This window comes from Podarcis melisellensis (assembly GCF_964234715.1).
Source record: "Podarcis melisellensis genome assembly, chromosome: 7".
NCBI classification, from domain to species: domain Eukaryota; kingdom Metazoa; phylum Chordata; class Lepidosauria; order Squamata; family Lacertidae; genus Podarcis; species Podarcis melisellensis.
Genome location: NC_138539.1, coordinates 43,858,594 through 43,880,265, shown reverse-complemented (window position 1 = coordinate 43,880,265; position 21,672 = coordinate 43,858,594).

Below are 21,672 nucleotides of genomic sequence, written 5' to 3'. Positions count from 1 at the left end.
TTCAGACAGCTGTTGCTGTACAGACAGCTGTTGCTCATGCTCAAATGACAGCTTCACTGAATAGGAACAGGCCACAGGAATGTGAAGACAAATCAGGTACTGTGAACCGAGTGGAGACTCCCTGCCCTTTTTCCTAGTGTGTACATTGATACAAAAATGTGACTTGAAACGCTGCAGCGATAAGCAACCTTGCTGGATTTTAAGCCACTAATGTGTATGTAGCTCAAAAGAGGATGAGAAACTGGGCTTGGAGGACATGGGCCTCAAGGCAGGGCATGAAGTAAGGGGCAGGTAGGTCCATACATGACACACCTGCTTTATGAATTGTGGATTCACAAGGATTGGTTCCTGCTAGCTCTTATTCAAGCACCGATTCAAAATTTAAAAGGGCTGGATGCTGCAGTCAAGTATGATAACTCTGCATCCAAGAATGCATTATTTACTTGTGATCCCAGAGGTTGGTTATTTCAAGCAGAGAACCACTTTGTACTTAAAGAGGGCCACTAAATAACCCAAGAACAGTCGACCTAAGATCGATCTAGACTAGACTATGCTGAACAGACTTCTGTCTTTTATGACGCTGTGTCTCCACTGGTTTTAGCACAGTTACCCATTGCTGCAAGAGAACGGCGTTAAGCCAAGGCATTGTAATGTTAAAAGTACAGCACCGCTTCAGCTGAATGAAGTTATGGTCAGCCTCTCAATATTCCGTTGTATGAGGCTAATTGCACTTCCATACATTTGTCCTGTGACGTTTTACATTTTGGTGACAATAATTCAGTAAAATTAGAGGACACTATTATAGTTTTCAAATAGAGTCCTACCAATATATTCACAACACAGGTCTTCCCACCCCCCAGCCTGTTCTACAAATGAAGTCACATTATTGTGAATGGGAAGAATGATCAAACCAAAAGCAATTCATGTTGTTTTACATGACAATGGTTTTTGATGGATTGATTTAGATTTATTGTACACATTAGACAGGGGAGGAGAACATTTTCCAGCTGGAGGATCTCATGCCCTTCTGTGCAACCTTTTGAGGGTTATGTGCCAGAAGAAAATAGTGGGTGGAGCAAAGAATGTACATTGTACACTAGGCTAGCATATGTTACCATACAGATATATCTTAGTTTGATCGCTTAAAATTAATAAAATTAGTAATTTTTTAATATCATTTTTTAAAATTTCATTAAAAAACAACCAAAAAGTTTAATTTATAAACAACAATAGACTGAATTAAGATTGCTGTTTATTTCATTCCATAGAAGACTGGAATGGCCCAGAGTGCCTTCCATCAGCTTTGACTGGTGGCCCAGCTATGCCCGTATCTGGACAGGGATAGCCTAACTACTGTTGTCTATGCTCTGGTAACCTCAAGGTTAGATTACTGCAATGCGTTATATGTAGGGTTGCCTTTGAAGATGGTTCGGAAACTTCAGCTAGTGCAGAATTCAGCAGCCAGGTTGCTTACTGGAACAAGATGGTTTGAGCATATTACACCAATCCTGCACTGGCTACCAATTAGTTTCCGGGCCCAATTCAAAGTGCTGGTTTTGACCTATAAAGCCTTAAATGGTTCAGGACCATAATACCTCAAGGACCACATCTTTCCATATGAACCTACCCAGACCCTGAGATCATCCTCTGAGGCCCTTCTTTGTGTACCTCCTCCTTGAGAGGTCTGAAGGGTGGCAACACAAGAATGGGCCTTCTCTGCGGTGGGTCCCCATCTGTGGAATGCACTCCCCAGGGAAGTTCACTTGGCGCTTTCATTATACACCTTTAGGCACTAGGCAAAAACTTTCTTTTTTAACCAGGTCTTTGGTTGATTTGACTGGTTGATGCCCTTTTAAAATGTGGTTGGGGGGTGTTATTGGGTTGTTGTTTTCATTTTGATTATATATTTTGTGGTTTTATATTTTGATTTTGTCTGTGAACTGCTCTGAGACCTCTGGGTATAGGGCGGTATATAAATTCAATAAATAATAATAAAAAGACTTTCTATGTCAAATGTGCTTGTTGCTCAAGTCTCGCTTTCCTTGTTGAAAAAAACACACATTTCAGTTCTGTATGCTGTCCTTACTTTGCTGTTGTATCTGTATGTTTTTCTGTCAATTTTTATTTATATGCATATACCTGCTACACTCACAGCAGAGACTATTAACTTTGCAACTATGTGACGCAAATCAATTTAATCCACAGCTGCAATTTATTTACTGACTGCAACACACTACAGTTCTGCCAATGACAACATGTCTCTATAGTCTTTTGCAATAGACTCATACACACAACCAAATTCTACAGAAAGGGGTATTTGTTTTCCTTGTGGGGCGTAGAAATACACACAGGGTACTTTTTGCAGGTGGCAGTAACTGCTCTGGAGTTACATAAATTAATACTATTAATTCCAAGTTTCCTAAAATGAGATGTTTGACCTCTGGTGGTCGTGTTGGGGGTGGGATGGGCAGCACCAAGGTACAAATGCAATATGTGTCTGTGTTGGGGACTACAGCTGCCTAGCTCTTCTACTGTCATACAAACTTGATTTAAGGCATATTACTATTGCAGGCAGTTGCAACTTAGAAACAGAGCACTCTGAACCTGAAAAAAAAGCCTTTGCTATACCAGCAGGAAGCTTTTCCAGTCTGAATCCCTAAAGCAGGGGAGAAGAACCTGAGGCCCCTCAGATGTTGTTGGACTCCAAATTCCAGGGACGATGGGAGATGTAATCTAAAAAGATCTGGAGGGCCAAAGGTTAGCCTTGGAGAATGGCAGACAGACAGTGTAAGGGGCCTATGCTTATGCAGGGAAATTAGAAGAATTAGAAAGTATTGTACTGATTTAACAGCATTATTTGCAAAGGACTGCGGGAACCGCCCCATTCAAATTTACTCATGTGGCAAACTCCGTGTGGAGAACCAGCACGTTAGTAAGCCACCAGAAACAAATCTACCTCAAATGAATGACTGCACTGGACGTAAAAATGGTATTATTCTGTATGTAGGTAGTATCTACTTCTGAAAGCTCATTGGAACCAGACAACTGAGAGGCTCTTATCCAATGGTTCTGTACTATTTTAAAATGTGGAGATTTCATATCTATTGAAAAAAATTTAAATGTTGTGAACTACTTAGAGGCTTATCTGAAGTATTAAGCAATATGCAAACTAAAAGAGAGAGAAATTGCCACATGAGCAAATTTCAAATAGCCATCAAGTTCTCGTGAATTGCTTATCTTGATCCCATACACATGCCTATCACTGGTGCCATTTCCTTTATCCCTTCATATAGGTAAGCTCTCTCATGTATCGTTGGCCTTCAGCACATGTTCATCTTTGACAGGAGTTATAACTCTGATCATATTCCACAGTAGGGTGGTTAATTCCTGTCATAAGTTTGTATACAAACACACATTAGTAGTTATCGGCTTACAACTACTGTGATGTATGGTGTTATACCAGTAATGTTAAGAGAACTGCATAATCTAGATAATGAGTACTACTGGTGCTCCACTGGTTATATGACATTAATATTGGCAAAGTGGAACATTCCAGCAGTGCTTCTCATTATCACTGTGCTGTACCACTGGTAGTAATGTTACTCCCCTGATATAATCCTCTGAAAACCGTATGTATGACCAATGAAGAAGAAAAATTACAACCGAATTGGCACTTGGTCAAGTATCGGAAGCCCCAAGTAGTTATTACAGCTGCTAATTATCGCCACAGCGTTTTGCCAAGTAAGCAATCCTGACCGGAATTAATGACACCAGTGACCTACCAGTGGTATTATAGGGACTGTCAAAAGAAGCGGTTGTTTATATTGAGGCGTACATGCTGTTCAAAGGAGTGGCACATGGTGAAGCTGTGAGGGGACTAGCATTTGATCAAGATGACAAGCGGTGGCAGATCCCTGCTGCTCCTTGAAACAAAGGCAGGATGACATGTATTTGGTGTCATTTCAATGTAGATTCCGACACAAGCCAATTTATGGTCCAATTTATGTCTTGACTCTTGTAGTAAGGCCAAGCAAGCTATAAAATGTAATAAGAATTTCTTCAATCAATGTCCGGAGGAAAAACAAATCACTCAGTTACTGACACAATATTGCATCAACACTCCAGTAAAGTTCTCACAAGTGTGTGACATGCCCCACGGCTACAACAAGCGTGTCGAATAAAAAGCTTGGCACAGAAACATCACCTCCCTAATACAGTAGCCCCTAAACTTTACAACCATTACCAGGTCACTTCCCCCCCATCCTTGCAGCTCTCCAGTTCATTAAAAAGAACCCCCCTTCTTTCCCCTCCCAGTTTCAAAGTTTTCTTCTTACATCTCTTTTTCCTCAGTGTCACCGTTTCATTACCAAGATAATGCATACTGTAGACAGTTGCCCAACTAGTCTCCACACATGTCTCCCAAACAAAGTTGTGGTGATGCAATATTCATTAGATTCTTGGATCGCTCTGTCCAGCCAGTCAGTGATTCAGAAAGAGAATCAGGGATTTTCACTCTTCGTTTCCAAGGAGCGTGAGACTGTGTCTCACAAAACATTCTTGCAGAATCTCTTCCTGTGCCTCCTCTTCTACTGTGCTACAGCTCCATTTAGTGCCCTCCAATTCTGGGCCATATGGAATTGTCCCCTGAGTTATGTGTCACGGGCTGGGCTTTGGGCAGAGCAGCAAACAAGGACTAAAGAAGTTGGAAGCGGAGGTCTAGTCAGAAGTAGGCAGAGGCAAAGATACAGGGCATCAATGAGGAAAAGGGATCATCTGCTTCGGCAGTGTCCTCACTGAGTGTTCAGACTGAGAAGCAACCTTGCCGTAGGGAGATTTTTTTTGACCAGGTGACCTGTGAGCCTGTTCAGTCATAAGAACACAAGAAAAGCCAGCTGGTTCGGGACAATGGCCCATATAGTCAGCATCCTGTAATCAACCAGATACCTGCAATCACCAGAGCACTCCCCACTGTTGTGGGTTCCAGCAACTTGTACTCAGATGAATTACTACCTCCAACTGTGGATGCAGGTAAAGGTAAAGGACCCCTGAACAGTTCAGTCCAGTCAAAGGCAACTATGGGGTGTGGCACTCATCTCCACTTTCAGGCTGAGGGAGCCAGCATTTGTCCACAGACAGCTTTCCGGATCATGTGGCCAACATGACTAAACCGCTTCTGGTGCACGGAACACCGTGATGAAAGCCGGAGCACAGTTACCATAGCTAACAGACTTTGAGAGCCCTCTCCTCCATGAATTTGTCCAATCCCTTTTTAAAGCCATCTAGGTCTCCTCCTCAGGAGGTGCTCTTCATTTTAGATTATTTATCTTTTAACCAGATGTGAACCAGGCAGACTTTCAGACCAAGCACTGGCGAGGAATCCAATACTTAGAAGCTTAATACAGCCCTTTATGCCTCTCTATTTCCTCTATTGACTCCCCCAGGCCACACCTCTTGCCAACCCCCCTGCTCCATGCCCTCCTCCAGTGCTTTTCCATGACTGGAATGTATCTTTACTAATGCCTCTTAGTCATCTGGGTGGAGGATGAAGAGAGATGTGTGCATGTGCAGGCACATCTGACTTTTACGTAGCTGAAATGCACCCTAAACCATCCCATTCCACCACTGGTAGGTGGCCCATGAAGAAATTCACACAGGCTGAAAGATGTTCCTCACCTGCTCCTGAGATGGAAGATGCCTTCAGAGAGCAGGCTGTCCTCCAACAGCCTTTCAAGCAGAGGACTGTGCAGCCTGTAGAATATATGGCCACCTGAACTCAAGCAATAACCTGGAAGAGGGACTATGGACCAGGTTCTGAAGGGTAAGAAGCTACCAGAACCAAATAAGTATTTCTGGCAAAGTCAAAGCTTTTACCGTCATAACTTAAGGCAAACATGAGGTTACTCTGTTAATGCTAGGAAGAAAATGGAAACATATGATGCTTTTCTTCATCAAACTCCATTGTGACAACTAGGTGTAGATGGATATGCATCACTCCTTTTTCTGCAAAGGAGCTGGCACATCAGAGAAATAGTAAATAGAAGTATTAGTAGTGGAGGAAGGGAGGAAGGGAGCGAGATAAAAAAAGTATATAGTAACAGAGAACAGTAATGGAACAAACAAATGTTATTCAGTAACCATATCTAGCAAATTATGTTGAGAAAACTCTGTACTGACATGGTTGAACAGGACTAATAAGGTGGCACTTGAAGGTACAGGTTGCTGTTCTTCCTGCCCCTTTATCTCCTCTATTTCATGCCTTTAGTTTATAATTTCTGTTCATGTTTTCCACCATGCTTGTTTTTACAGACTGTGACATAAAAGTGACTACCTACCCATAACATCTATTCCTTGCAGACTTTGATAATTGGGACAATTGCGTAATTGGCCCATTTCCTCTCTCCACCAGGGAGTTCAAGTTTAAAGGGCTGTGTGCATATTAAGAAGAGGGGGGGGGAAGAGGTGCAGTAACTCTATGGACCCTGTTCGTCTCATGGTGAATTCCAGGCTTGAAATGCGTCCACTGAGAGAAAGCATGCCCTTGCTTATATGCGCCCCTTGCCAAATCCTAGAATGTGTTTGCCCCTTCCTTCCTTTATTTGAAGTTATAACCATCCAAATGTCTCAGCCTCGCCCGTCCAAATTTGACAGAGCAAAAACTCAAAATGAAATTCCAGTCTTTTGTTATGGAGATACGGACAAGCTTGTTTCTAATTGTAAAACTGCTCCATGTTATGCTGGATGATGTTTTTAGACAAATTGGCCCAGGAACTGACCATGTATCTTTACAACTCGTCTTTACACAAGGTTGCCCAAAGGAATTTTTTTCCCAGGTAAGCAAATATAATTAAAAGCGACCTTATCTGAGAAAATATAAATTGATACCTTTTCTCTCTCATGAACTGACACTTTGAATGCTTCCATTGGAGAGCAGTAAAACAGAGCCTTGCTGTGTTTGCACAAAATAACTGCAGCTTTGCGCTGGAAAATATGCAGCCCAAACTGGTGCTTGCAGCATACAGCATGATCAATTTGCTTATGGATAATCAGGAAATTTGATCACCCCGGTGAACAACTAGAAATAAAACTCATCCAACTGGTCCCGCAGGGGGATGAGAAAAACACTGAAAGACTTTGGCAGGACTTGATGAGCTACAGAAGAATCCCAATAGAGCCTAATGATGCAGCACTGGTGGAAAGAGTTGATGGGAAAGAAAGGTTACCCTACCATCCCTACTGTAAGCAAAGAAATTAAAATGCACTTGTGGTTTAGAGAAAACACTAGCTGGATACGGATGGGAACCTGGCCCGGCTAGAAAGGTGAACTCTGAGGCTCCCCGATTTCTTGATATTTTTTATTTTTCAGATTCCTTCTGATAAAGGGACCTGAGAATGGAGCTGGTGGGGTGGGTAGAGCAAGAGAATATGGCACATGCCATAGGATGCTGTTGATCGGCCCCCTGGGCAGGGCTTTCCGTGTTTGCAACAGTAAAAACAACACGCTTTCTTTGAGAGTACACTGATTAACGTTCCTCCTGGTAGGTACAGTGGACAGAGGTCTATAAGGGGCTCAGGCCTATGTTTCTCACCGGAGACAGAGACTGAGAAATGAGAAACAGAAAAGAAAAAGAATTCTCACAGCATTATTTTTTTAAAGCGTTGAAGGCTTTTGAACTGCTCAGAAGTGTTATAATGAGTATAATAAGTAGTCCTTGCAGAAAAAAGATTAATTAGTAGGGTGCAAGGGAATCGGATAAAGGTGCACAATAAATGTAATTGAAGGCACGCTTAATCCCATGTGTATGGCAAGAGCGTAGGTTGATACATGCATATTCAAATTAGTCAAGTATCATATATAGCTAGATAGATGTGTGTGCACATGCCTGAGTATGCGGAAACAAATATATATGGTGAGAGATTCCTTAGAATCATAGTATTGTAGAGTTGGAGTGGACCCTGAAGGTCATCTGGTCCAACCCCCTGCAATGCAGGAATCTCAACTAAAGCATCCCTGACAGATGCCCATCCAACCTCTGCTTAAAAACCTCCAAGGAAGGAGAGTCCCACCACCTTCTGAGGGAGTCCAGTTCACTGTCAAACTCTTCTTACTGTCAGAAAGTTCTTCCTAATGTTTAGTCGGGAGGTGGGGATTTTTTATTTACCGTATTTATTGGTTAAAAGAAAGTACTACTTCACAGAATTAAACAATGAAATTCACCGCCACAAGATGTGGTGATGGACATCGATGTAGACAGCACTAAAATGGGATTGGGCAAATTCATGGAGCAGAAGACCATCAGTGGCTACCAGTTATCATGCCTGGCCTTACAGGATCAGAAAGTACAGCTGAGGAGCCACTGAGGAACATCATTAAAGGTAAAGGGGTAAAGGGACCCCTGACCATTAGGTCCAGTCATGACCGACTCTGGGGTTGCGGCGCTCATCTCACTTTACTGGCTGAGGGAGCTGGCGTACAGCTTCCGGGTCATGTGGCCAGCGTGACTAAGCCGCTTCTGGCGAACCAGAGCAGGGCATGGAAACGCCGTTTATCTTCCCGCCGAAGAGGTACCTACCGTATTTTTCGTCCTATAGGGCATACCGGCCCATAGGACGCACCTCAGGGTTTTTTTTGGGGGGGAATAAAAAAAAAAATATTTCCCCCCCCAGCCGCGGCTGCCGCCCCAAGTCTTGCGCACACCTGCCCGAAGCACGGGGCACCCTCCGGAGGGCTCCGCGTACTTCAGGCGGCAGGCTGCCGTCCCAAGCCTCGCGCACCCGGCGGGACCTCCCGCCGGACGCGCAAGGCTTGCGGACACTCGCCGGGGCTGCAGGCTGCTGCCTGCAAGCCTTGTGAGCCCGCGGGAACTCCCACCGGGCTTGCAAGGCTTGCGGATAGCTTCCTGAAGCCTGGAGAGTGAGAGGGGTCGGTGCACACTTCAACGAAAGCCTGCATTCGCCCCATGGGACGCACACACATTTCCCTTCATTTTTGGAGGGGAAAAAGTACGTCCTATGGGGTGAAAAATACGGTATTTATCTACTTGCACTTTATGCTTTCGAACCGCTAGGTGGGCAGGAGCAGGGACTGAGCAATGGGAGCGCACACCATCGCAGGGATTCAAACAGCCAACCTTCTGATCGGCAAGCCCTAGGCCACCCGTGTCCCTGAGGAACAGCATTGGGAGAAGGCAATTGCACCCATGTCCTGGACTGAGCTTTCAAAAGGGATCTGGTTGCTCACTCTAGGAACTAGGATGATGGTTTAGATAGGACTTTGGTTTGATCCATCAGGCCTCTGTTTATGTTCTTACCTATGAGATTTGCCTCATAAATGCAGTGGCAACATCTCAATTACCCAGCAGCAAACCCGAATTTGCCACACATAGTACATGCAACAGGGAGCTGCAGAGAATCCTGGTCTCCAAAAAGTCCGCCTGTCTGTTTTCAAACACTTGTTTGCCGCTTTTACCCTTGATACTTTTAGGTGTTGTCTAAAAAAAATGTGAGGTGCATACTGTGGAAAGGTCCCAAGACAGCAGGGGAGACCTGTTTTAAAGCTTCCCTTTTCACCACCCCTTTTTAGTGACCTGAATGGCTAGCGCAAAGGATGCAGGGAAAGGCTACCACTTTTGCTGAAGGGCGAATAACTCACCCATAGCAATGTGTATGTACCAAACCTCTCTACTCAGCAGGAGAGTAGTTTTGGTTTGGCATTAGACTGCTGAAGGAGGACAATTATTTATAATATGCAGGGTAGAAAATTAGGCCATTGTACTTCTGCACAGGGGAAAGATTCATAAAAAGTCATACCGAATTATTCTTATATAACTGACAATGACATCGTTGTAAGGTGGAAACGCAACTTTATTTGTCTTACTTAAGATGATATATGGAGCACTTGTCTGTTTATTCCGCTGCAAACAGCTTCTGCCAGATACAGCAGCAATTCCCTTGGGATGATCCACTGATAGTTATATGTTACTTGAGCAAAATCTCTCAAGTGAGTTCCTACTTACAGGTATCCATTATTTTAAATTCAAGGGATTTTGTTGTTGTTGGCGGCTGGATCTTTTTGTTTTGTTTTTTTTTAAAAAGGCAAAGAATAATGTTACACGTATTATTGCTTTTTAAAATATAAATTGTGTCATAACACTGCAGTGTTTCAAATACCTATTCTTATGCTTCCGAAGCGAAGGATGAGCTGCTAAAGGGGGGAAATGTGTCAATAAATTGGCGTAATAATCCAATCTGCCTCAGATGTGGGATGCGGCTCAGACCTTAGCAAATAGCAGGCTACATAATTAAGCCACTGTACCTTTAGTGCTGTGGAAGCTTATGGGCAGCTCAGAGGCACAGGAGTGACAATCAGGAGCTAAGCAGAGGAAATGAACAGGCAATATTGCCCACCCACACTTCATTCTTTGTCTCCCTTGCCATTACTTCACCCTCTCGAAGGGATTAGGAGAACATGTCTTCTATTCTTTTCACATGTTACGGAAGGCGGGGGGGCATGTCTTCTTCACCTTCTTCTTCGCTACAATATATCAATTTATTTCCAATTGTCAATGTCAAAAGGGACTAAAATCTATAAAATTCATAGAAAATCAACGTGCCAGTTTGCTCTGATCAGCCTTTCCTCCAGGCAATGTCAGGTGCCAGACTATGCATATTTGAGACCATTGTTTTCTCATCCCCAGGAAGTGTTTATCTGTGCATATCTCCAGCTCTGCATATTCCCCCCTCCCTCCTCCTTATGTTAATCCGGTGTAGCTCTGCATATTCCCCCCTCCCTCCTCCATATGTTAATCTGTGTAACCCAACCTCCCTTTAATATATTCATGATGTAATCTGTGTAACCAAACCTCTCTTTAATGTATTCATGACGTGTTTTGCACTGTATTCTGGGACATGGAGGGAAGTTTCAAAAACTCATGTCACCCCTTTCTCACGGTTCAATCTCGTCTTGAACCTGTTGGCCAATAAACTTGGATCTTCTGCAGTTTGCTCCTGTCTCCGGCTGAGCTCATTTTCCTCCGCAGGGACCCACGGACTGAGTCCGATGAGCTGGGTGGCAGAGCAGCCTCGCACCCAGATTTTAGCCGTAACAGTTGGCTGCCCAATGTGGGGCATGCGGTTCTCCCGCGTTGCTGACCGGGGGCCCCGAAATCTTCAGCCGGCACCAGGCCATTTTGCCTGGGAAGATCCTTTGGACCCCCGGCCATCTTCCAGGCGGTAATCGAAAGCCCCAGGAGTTCAGCCGGGGAGCAAAGAGGGATCCAGCCGGCTTACTCATCAATCCCGGGATCATCATGGAAAACACGTGAGTATAAGGAAAAGGAAAAACCCAGTGCACTGGTGGGAAAGGGGTGGAAATCTCCTGGCAACTGAATTCTCTGCCCTCCTCTCTATCGCTCCTTCTCGCCTGTCTCTTGGTCCAATTGGTGAGAGAGACTGTGGACTGCTGCTCGACCCAAAAGGGGGGTTCTGAGCTCTATCTCTTTCTCTATATTTCTCCAGCCAGCCGCACCAATTGGGAGCCCGAAAGTAAGACGGAGAGACCCGACTTGAAAGATAGCCGACTCCCCGCAACGGGTATCCCAGTTGAAAGCAAGGGGTTGGAGTTCTTTTTCCGAACTTCCCGAGCGTCCTTGCTAGGGGGCAGGAAGTGGTCTTGCTTTCTATCCAATCCCAGCCGCACTGGTCGGTGCCACGTAACACGTTTATCGTGCGTGAGCCCGCTTCCAAAAGCAAGGGGGATTTTCGGTTCAAAACTCTATCCAGGGATCACCCGATCTGGCACCGCACGGCGCGGGCGTTCAGTAGGGCCCCTTTTCCTGAGATTGACGATAGGTAGGAGGTTGCCAGGAGGGATAGCCCATGAGGAATTGGGCGGGATCGGCAGAGTGGAAAAGGACCCCAGGTTATTGAGTAAGGAAATAGGAAGGAATACCGGATAGCTAGAGCTCTTTAAAAACCCTCTAAGGAAGTTGCCAAGCGACTAAAGACCCCTCTTTACTATAAATCCCGTATTAAGTATATCAATCTCCTAGATATATCAATCCTTACCACCCTTTCTCTTCCCTCTTTCTGTCTAGACACGCGTAAAACATAAAATGGGTACCCAGGCTTCCAAACGCGAGCGGGCTCACTCTGGGAAGAAGGCTTCTAGAAAGCCATCTCAGTCCCAGAAGGACCCTGACTCTCCTCTCCAATTTGTCATCACGTATTGGAAGTCGATTCCTGGCCACAAATTATTATCGAAACAAAAATTAGAGGACCTCTGTTCTGAAATCTGGCCCGCCAGCACCGCCCCCGCCAAGCCCGAATTGCGTTGGCCGGCTGGTTAACTGGTGGTGTTTGAAGAGGCAAGGAGGCTCTTAAAACCATGTGGGACCTTCCTACTAATTTCACTTAATGAAGCTAAAGGAAGCAGCCCAACTCCTTGCAATAACCAACTAAAGGATGAGAGTATATATGTTTACATGTTGTCTGTTATGTGTGTTGTGTGTTAATACATATATGAGAATATGTGTGTTTACATGTTGTCTGTTATGTGTGTTGTCTGTTCCTTCTGTCTCTGACAGACTGCCTTTCTTAAGCGCGCATAGTTTAAACTGCAAGCTTGCTTCAAAATTTTAAATTTAAGGAAGCTATGCTGGACCTTATCAGTCCTAAATAAGACAAGATGAGAATGAAGGGTGCAAATGTTTACCCCACCTCTTGCTTTGCCGCAACTTTTCAGATCGTGAGTCTACAGTATTCCTCTGCAAATTCAGGAAAATTGTCACTTTTGTATTCCCTTTAAATCAAATCTATGGCTGTTTTAACTAAGAAAATGTTCACTTCAATCTTTCTCTAAAGATCATTTGTCTAGGAACTTGCACGTCTAAGGAAGTAAACTCAAACTAATCTCAAGATCTGCTAAAGGGTTCTGTATAAGTTGGGAATTTTTTATTTTCCTCTTCCTTAGTACATGATAGGAGCACTGATTGTGCTCTCTTCCCCAGTAGTGCCTGTGTACATAAGTATGTGTGTGTAGTACCAATCTTGCTGTGAAATCTTGCTGTGAACCCTTTATTTTGGAGGGTTGGACTAGATGACCCCAGGGTCCCTTTCAACTCTCCCAATTTGTGGCTGTGTGGAAGGACATGTGTCCGCAAGCATTGCAGGGTAATTCTTAAATTCTGGTGTGGTGATGGAGTTGAAATTCAGCCTAGCTTTGCTCTTTAGTTTTAAAAAGGTGAGAGGTGAAGCTGTGATGTTTTGAAGCACAACTGGTAATACCAAGCATTTGAGTGATTACAGTGTTTATCATTTTGTTTATCATTTTGTCTACTATTTGAAAATCAGACCAATACATATGGGCCTTGACCAATCCTGTAAATAAAGGGGCAGGAAAATTTTTGTCTGCAAATGGTAAGGCCGAAAAACTTAGAATGTTAAAAAAAAATAAATTAAAAAATCCTATGAATTCTGACTCTGGCCATTTTTTCCCATATATAAGGGCGCGGCATTGTTCCACGAATGGCCAGAGGAATATTAGCCCTTTCCTGTACATAAAGGAAGCAGTCGCTTTGCTTGGGCTGAAATTGCTAGCTTTGTTGGTGAATACTTCAATTGCTGAGTTTCTCTCTTTTGTTTTAAATCTAACCCTCTTTTAAAATCTACTCCTTACCCTTCCCTTATTCAAATTCTAATTTTGCCAAAAGATGCAACATTTCAATAGTATAAAAGGTTTGCTGAGACATGAACTCCACACATGCACAGAGACTAGATCAGCAAAAAAAAAAAAGGATTGGAAAAGAAATGAGAGAGAGAGGAAGGAGGGGGAACTGTGGGGGGGGAGGAGGTTTATGTAAAACTTGGAACCATTGAGAGAAATCACCCTTAATGTGTCCCAAGTTTGAAATCTTAACATGCCAAATTCTTTTCACAGGTAAATATCAAAGAATTCCACGAACCATTGAGAGAAATCACCCTTAATGTGTCCCAAGTTTGAAATCTTAACATGCCAAATTCTTTTCACAGGTAAATATCAAAGAATTCCACGAACCATTGAGAGAAATCACCCTTAATGTGTCCCAAGTTTGAAATCTTAACATGCCAAATTCTTTTCACAGGTAAATATCAAAGAATTCCACCCCTCAATGGGATTTAAATCACAGACTTTGTTTGTGTGCATTTTAGGAACAGCATTTCCTGACAGGCTTCTCACATGAAATAATTTTCCCTTTTAACAGGATATGTGAACCCCGATAACAAAGTGTTTGTCCCTTTTTTCTCCCACAACAACTTTCTTTCTGTTCTGTGAAATCCCTGCTGTATTAACTTTCTTTCTGTTCTGTGAAATCCCTGCTGTATTAGTGACTTCCATCCCTTTGTGTCTTTGACACTTTAAAGTTATAAATAATCTGTTTCCATTTATTTAATCCGTTTTTTCATGATGTCTATGAAATTAATTGAAGCATAACCAAACATTGTTTGTGGAATGGTATTTGTTTACCTTTTGCCTGAGCATTTCTTATTAATTCTGTCATTTTGGCTAGTTCAAGGTTAGTTCAAGGTACTTGCACAAAGTTACATTGCCATTAAGTCATTTTCCAGTATTTTGCTATTAACACTCTAGCCGATGTTGTCACATCAAGAAACACTCTTTTATTTTCATTGTTACTTCAGATCTCTTAAAATTCTGTGTCTTAGCATTTATTTATTTTGGTTCCTCATAGGTCATTGTGTGTGTGTGTTTGTGTGTGTGTTTTATTATTATTTAACTGTGTCTTTTAAGTCCACCCTGTCCTTACAGGATATCACTTCTACAAGTGTGTTACTACAGATCCAATGAAAAGCTTCGCTACCACGAGACTTATTACCTGCAACAACAAATTTCTTTCAAAGGGGAAGTGGGGCTGACAAAGAGGGGAGGAGTTGAATTGCAAGGACATTTTTTGACTTTTATATTCAACTGATATTTAATTAGTTTGTTGTGTATTATGTGTTATTATGTAGGAATGTTGAAATGTGTTTGACAGTGTTATTTCCACAAAGGGAGGAATTTTTTTGTGTGTGTGTGTGTTATGTTTAATGTATACTGTCTTATTCCTTATACCCCAATGGAGGATTTTCATACATTTTATGCTTTCTAATGGATCAGGCTATTGTATAGTTCAATGTTTAGATAACCACATTTCGCTGTCCCACCTGGCACACGGCCAACCTTCCCTACCCATTTTAAAATGTGTTAAAACTCGCTTTACCAAGGAGAAGCTTCAGGAAGGTGTATATGCCTTGATTTAGCAGGAATGATCCCTTATACAGTTAAATTGACTTATTTGGACAAGTGCCCCTTTTAAGAATGGTTTTCTTTTAACAGATTAGTTTGAAGAGTTGAGAACCATGGGGAAAGATAAATTCAAATTGGACTCAGTTTGAATTGGGCAAGTGTATCCAGGCTGCAATTAGCTTTTGGTCCTTAAAGTGCAAGTGCGCAACTTCCCATGACTGCAAGAGCAATAATAAAAAAACCCCATAGGAAGCCAAGGCAAGGATATTTCCCTCAGGACGTGTCCAAACCTGTGGCAGCTGTGGTGAGTGCCAGGCAACATGGTTAATATGAAAGCCCTAAGTGGATTCACCAGGGATTGCCACTACTGTGAGACCACAGAAAAGCTACCTTGACACCTGAGAACACAAAAATGGCGGGGGACAAAGCAAACTGCATTTTTTTTCAGTCAGTAGTGGACCTTCCTGCTAAATGTAAAGCATAGACCACTATTGAACAAAATACAACAGGTGTCCTTTTATGCGATATCCTATATCCAGCTATCTGCACTACTATACTTGCAAATGGCCTTAAGAGGCATGATTTGCAAGTCCCCTTCAGGTTTGCACAAACCCACACATCTAGTACGATAGATACAAAGTTATTATTTAGTGCATACCTATATAACATAAACATACATTGCATTGATCCGTGTTGCTCCCTCCTTTGCTGCCCTGCTCAACCCACCTCCTTTTCCATTATGGCCTATTCCCACTCACACGGCACCCCACCTTCACCGAGATTTAGGGTGCGGAGAAAAGATTTGCAAGTTCTTACAGAACTTTAATGCAAATCTATCTCCGAATGGGGGACTGTTACGGAAGGCGGGGGGGCATGTCTTCTTCACCTTCTTCTTCGCTACAATATATCAATTTATTTCCAATTGTCAATGTCAAAAGGGACTAAAATCTATAAAATTCATAGAAAATCAACGTGCCAGTTTGCTCTGATCAGCCTTTCCTCCAGGCAATGTCAGGTGCCAGACTATGCATATTTGAGACCATTGTTTTCTCATCCCCAGGAAGTGTTTATCTGTGCATATCTCCAGCTCTGCATATTCCCCCCTCCCTCCTCCTTATGTTAATCCGGTGTAGCTCTGCATATTCCCCCCCTCCCTCCTCCATATGTTAATCTGTGTAACCCAACCTCCCTTTAATATATTCATGATGTAATCTGTGTAACCAAACCTCTCTTTAATGTATTCATGACGTGTTTTGCACTGTATTCTGGGACATGGAGGGAAGTTTCAAAAACTCATGTCACCCCTTTCTCACGGTTCAATCTCGTCTTGAACCTGTTGGCCAATAAACTTGGATCTTCTGCAGTTTGCTCCTGTCTCCGGCTGAGCTCATTTTCCTCCGCAGGGACCCACGGACTGAGTCCGATGAGCTGGGTGGCAGAGCAGCCTCGCACCCAGATTTTAGCCGTAACACACAGTAACATTTGTATAATTCAGAGCTGCATTCTGAGCTTGGGAGGGGAACCCCCTCCCCCCAGTCATCAGTATTAGTCAAGGAGCAAAAAATAATAATCTCACTTTGCCCCCCCCCTTCACTGCCTCCCCCCCGCTTTTCTCATTTGCACAATACGTATTCTGAAGTTATAAACTGCAGTTACCACGCTGCTAAGAGATGGGGAAAGTGCAGAACACTCAAGGGGGGAAACCGCGTGTAAAAAAAATGAAACCACCCAGGTGTTTTCTCTGCCACAAAACAATCTGTACTACTTGAGGGAGGGAAGAGAGAATTAAATACAGAACAATGCAGACAATAGAAACCCACCCCTGACACTGAAATGAGGCTGCCCTCTACCTTTGTCACACCAAGAGCTAGTCATAGCCATTCACTGAAGCCCCAAGCCAAAATCTTGCCTATCTAGTCCTCGGAGCATAATAAGTTCCTGTTGATTATGGTCCAAATCAGGCCTGGGAAAGGAATCATCAAAAATAAAACTGTTTGGGGTATATGATTAGAGGCAACTCTATATCATCTACTCAGTGTCAAGATTCTGGTAAACTGGAACATTATGACATTAGCAACCTGCCTTTAGTTAGTTATGATGTGATCCAATTAATGACTGGCATTTTTTTTAAAAGTGCATTGAGATCTTTGAATAAAAGATGCTGTGGATATGCAAAGCATTATTATTATTCAGAGTTAACAACCAAATTTCAACCACTCGCACTTATCCATCTGAGCAGCATGCTCTCGGGGGAAGAAAACACATATCTTGTCAGCAGACAGTTGTCTTAAAGTGGGTTATAAAACCACCTTCTTGATCACCATCTGGAGTCACATTCACAACCAAGGGATACCAGATGTGTATGCATGGAGTGATACAACCCACTTTCTCTATCCATTAGACATAAAAGAGTTACAGCATTGGGTCCAAGTGAGTCCAGTCACTTCCCTCGTACACCGTGAAGAATCTCCCGAGGATCAGCAAAATGACCCGAGAGAGCCTCATAAAATTAAGAATGGCAGAAATGTCAAAAGAAGCAATAATCGTTAGTCACAGGCTTATCTGTCATGCAGTGTTGCAAATTGGGAGCAACATCTTCCTAGCACCTGCAAGAACTAGCCTACTCCAGGGGAAAAGAGCAACAGTGCAATCCTAGGCATGCTGCTGAAATCCCATTGAATTCAGTCCGGCTTACTTCCAGGTATTCACATTCTCAGTCACATTTGTTGTTCCTATCTTTAAACCAAATGGTGAAGCAAATGTAAGAGAGCAAGAATAACTTAATTGCAGACCTCAATAAAATCAGTTCAGCCAACACTACAATGTAACATATGCAACACTATTAAAAGGGCTTTTTCTTTTGATCAAATCCATTTATCATGATTTCCCTGGATGAGCTCCAAAGGAGATCTTCCATCAATGGGAACAGTCCTCCTGTCTGAGGAAGGAGCTTGAATCCAGGTCAAGCTTCTGATAATGGAAGAATGTGGGAGGCGATTTTTGTCAGTTCTCCCTTTGGCCTTCCATGCTAACCCCCCCCCCTTTTCTGGGAAGCTTCTGAACCTTATAGAGCATATTTTAAGGGGAGTACAGAGGGAAGCAGAAACCTAGCTGAGAGCAACTCTGAGTCAGACTCCCAGTGAGTCCGACTGACTGAGTCTTGTGGAGAAATCCAAATCAAGAGAAAAAATCTGGAGGGGGATGCATGGAGTTCATTCTAACTCCATAATTTCCCCATAAATCCTTGTGTATGGGATGCTACTATAGCTGTACCATGGATCTGGAGGTTCCACAGCAACTTGGTGTTGTTATCCCCAAATAAGGGTTTGGGCATTATAACATTGTTAATCCTCTCTCTCCACACACCCCTCAAATTTGAATTTGCCTATGAGGAGCAACTTTGGTATTTTTGATTCATATGTAGCATGCAATTTTAAATGATCAGTGCACACATTTTAATGTGGTATGCTTGTGCAATTTTCTGGTTTTGTGCAAATCTGAGGGATCAACAAAACACCCACCCACCCCACTCACACATGAAAACAAAGACCAGCACAGCCAACCACAAATGAACAACCACATCTTAGGCCAACCCCAACCTCTCTCATCACCAAAGGAACACAAGTGAACAGCAAAGAACCTGTACAAGCAATGCTGACACCAAACCCTACATATAGCAAGTAAAATAGATACATCGCCACCTGACCCCAATCCCCCCACCCCCCACCTCTTTCGTCCTTTTCTTCCCAATGTCTCAACAAATGAAACTGATTTGGGAAAATGTTACATGGAAAAAAAGAATATATGAGAGACACACATTGCACACACTTTTGTAAATCAAGAAAATCTTTTTTTAAAAAACCCTATACTTAAATCTGAGGGATCAAAAGAAAAAAGACTATACAGTATAGTAAATAAAGACCAGGAATAGTTATGAGCATGGCTGGAAAAAAAAGATGAAAGCACCGACGTAGCAGTGGGCATGGAAAGGGAGTGGCAGAAAGTGCCAACTGACTGACCCACCAAACAACACAGAATCAAATTCTACTCTGAGTGGAGAGGTTTTGAGCTCAGTTCCCCCCAGTTTATCAGATTATCCTCCTATTGGGTAGATGTGACTTTATAGGATGAAACCATTGAGAGTGGTGCTGCTGCTTTGCTTGAGGGTAAAGTTGTAGGGAAAGGGAAGACGGAGTGATCCATTCCATAAAACTGAATGGTAGGCAGTTCAAGAGAGACAAAAGGAAATTTGCCATGAACGTGGTTAAGCTATGGAATTTGACACGACAAGATGTATTGCTGACGGCCCACTTGGACAGCTTTTAGAAGGGATTACAGAGAATAAAGCTATCAACATATACTGTACTGGGCATGCTGGCTATATATACCTCCAGCATCCTGAAGTCCTGGCCTACCTGGCAGCAAGTCAGTATGTTGAGTTCCCAGTCCAGGGTCAAGCCACATGTCCAAAGCACAGTCCTGTAGAGTAGGCTTCCTCAACCTCGGTCCTCCAGATGTTTTGAGACTACAATTCCCATCATCCCTGACCACTGGTCCTGCTAGCTAGGGACCAGGAACATCCAAGCAGAAGTCCGCCAACACAAGCTGCTGAACAGACACAGCACCTCAGCTCTGCTTCCCTTCTGTGCTTCGCATGCTGATTGAAGCATCTGGGCTTGATGAAGCATGTGACCCTCACCTGTTCCAAGCCTACTCCAGCTGAGGAATCATAGGCATCCTCTCAGAGCTAGCCAGCCCCACCTGGCCTTTGCCTGCCTCAGCCTTCTAGAGTGCCCCTCCCTCTGCTCCTAACACCTCAGAGCCTGTATTTGTGGAGACAGAGGCTCCTCTGGCTCTGGGTCCTGCTGCTCTGGTTCTTGTGCACTGGCAGATAGGGGCCATAGGAAACAATGGACTGGGGCAGCAGTGAAGAAGCCTCCAAGTTTGTGGGTCCAAGTGCCTGGATACCAGAATAGCAGCAACCTGGATGCAAATGTACAGCTGGCCCTCATGAGGAAATGTACACAAAGGGCCTGGGCTGAAAGTTCTGCTCCAAAGCCTTCCTTTTCCTCTCCTTCTGTGTACATTTCCTCATTATTTTTCTCTGCAGCTGTGATTTCTCATGGCTAGTCGCTGACAGTATATAAAATGCATGAAGTCCCTACAACAAACACTGCATTGAAACGATTTTTAAAGTTGGGGTGAAAAATAACAGGAAATTCACACTTAGGCCCTTGAGGATGAAACATGACATATGTCCACCAACACTTAGGCACACTGGGGGGCATTATAAAAAGTAAATAAAGGTCACACCATGGTGCCTAGCTGTTCGAAGACATGGCTTTTGCCATTAAGTTGTCATTTCCTTACTTTCTTATGCCTCAGCTTCAGTGTTTGTTTTTTTAAAAGTTTCTGACATTGGTTGGATAAATTTACCTCCTTGTGTTTTATAAAGCAATCCATGAAGTGTCCGTGTTTACAGAGTAGAAATTTACATGCTGCTTGACATTTTATAGACCATGTGAAATGAAACTGTGACTTGCTGACTGGGAAGTGATCTAAAATGAGGCGGCAAACAATATTAGGAAGCATTCCCTTAATTATACATGGGAGATTATAACTAGACTTGCCTTTTAGGCATACTGACAGCTCATACTGATGAAGCTGTGTCATATTCTGTACCTGTTGTGCTGGAACCAGAAGCTATCATAGTACCTGTTCATTGTATCATTGTCTGGGGCAAATCTGAGTGCATAGTGAAAAAAATGGCATGTACGAGGCAAGGAGGGCAGAACTGGGTGTCTGTTTCCTGCCCGGCTCCTCACAGACTTACAATTCTCAGAGTGGTTTAATAGTCAATCTCTCTTCCTGGGGAAGTCTGGAAACAAGCCCTGTGAGGCAAATAGAGGTTTCTTAAAAACTCTCAACACCTTGAACAAACTGCAGTTCCCAGGATCCTTTGGGGGAAGCCATGACTGTTTGAAATGGTATGATACTGCTTTAAACGATTAGTGAAAATGGACCCTCACTTAAAATCTTTGCAAGCAGGAGAACTATGCAAAGGATTGTAGCTGAAGGTGTGAGGGGCAATTTTCTCTAGCTGCCCAGTCCAACTTATCCTACTGTTATTAGGAGTCTCTGTGGCAATTTCCTGCCAGTGTGCATCAGTTTTCAGGATGGATAGCATTTTATTACATTTTTTGTATTTATTTTTTATTCATAAGAGTATATACCAACCTCTCACAAAACACCAGGGCAGTGTACAACAATATAAAAACCTTTAAAAGCAATTCAGCTTTCATAATACTTCATCACCTTACATTTGTTCAAATAATTAAGATTGAACAAATCTGGAAGTGGATTTAATAATTAAACAACAACAACAACCCTAGGTC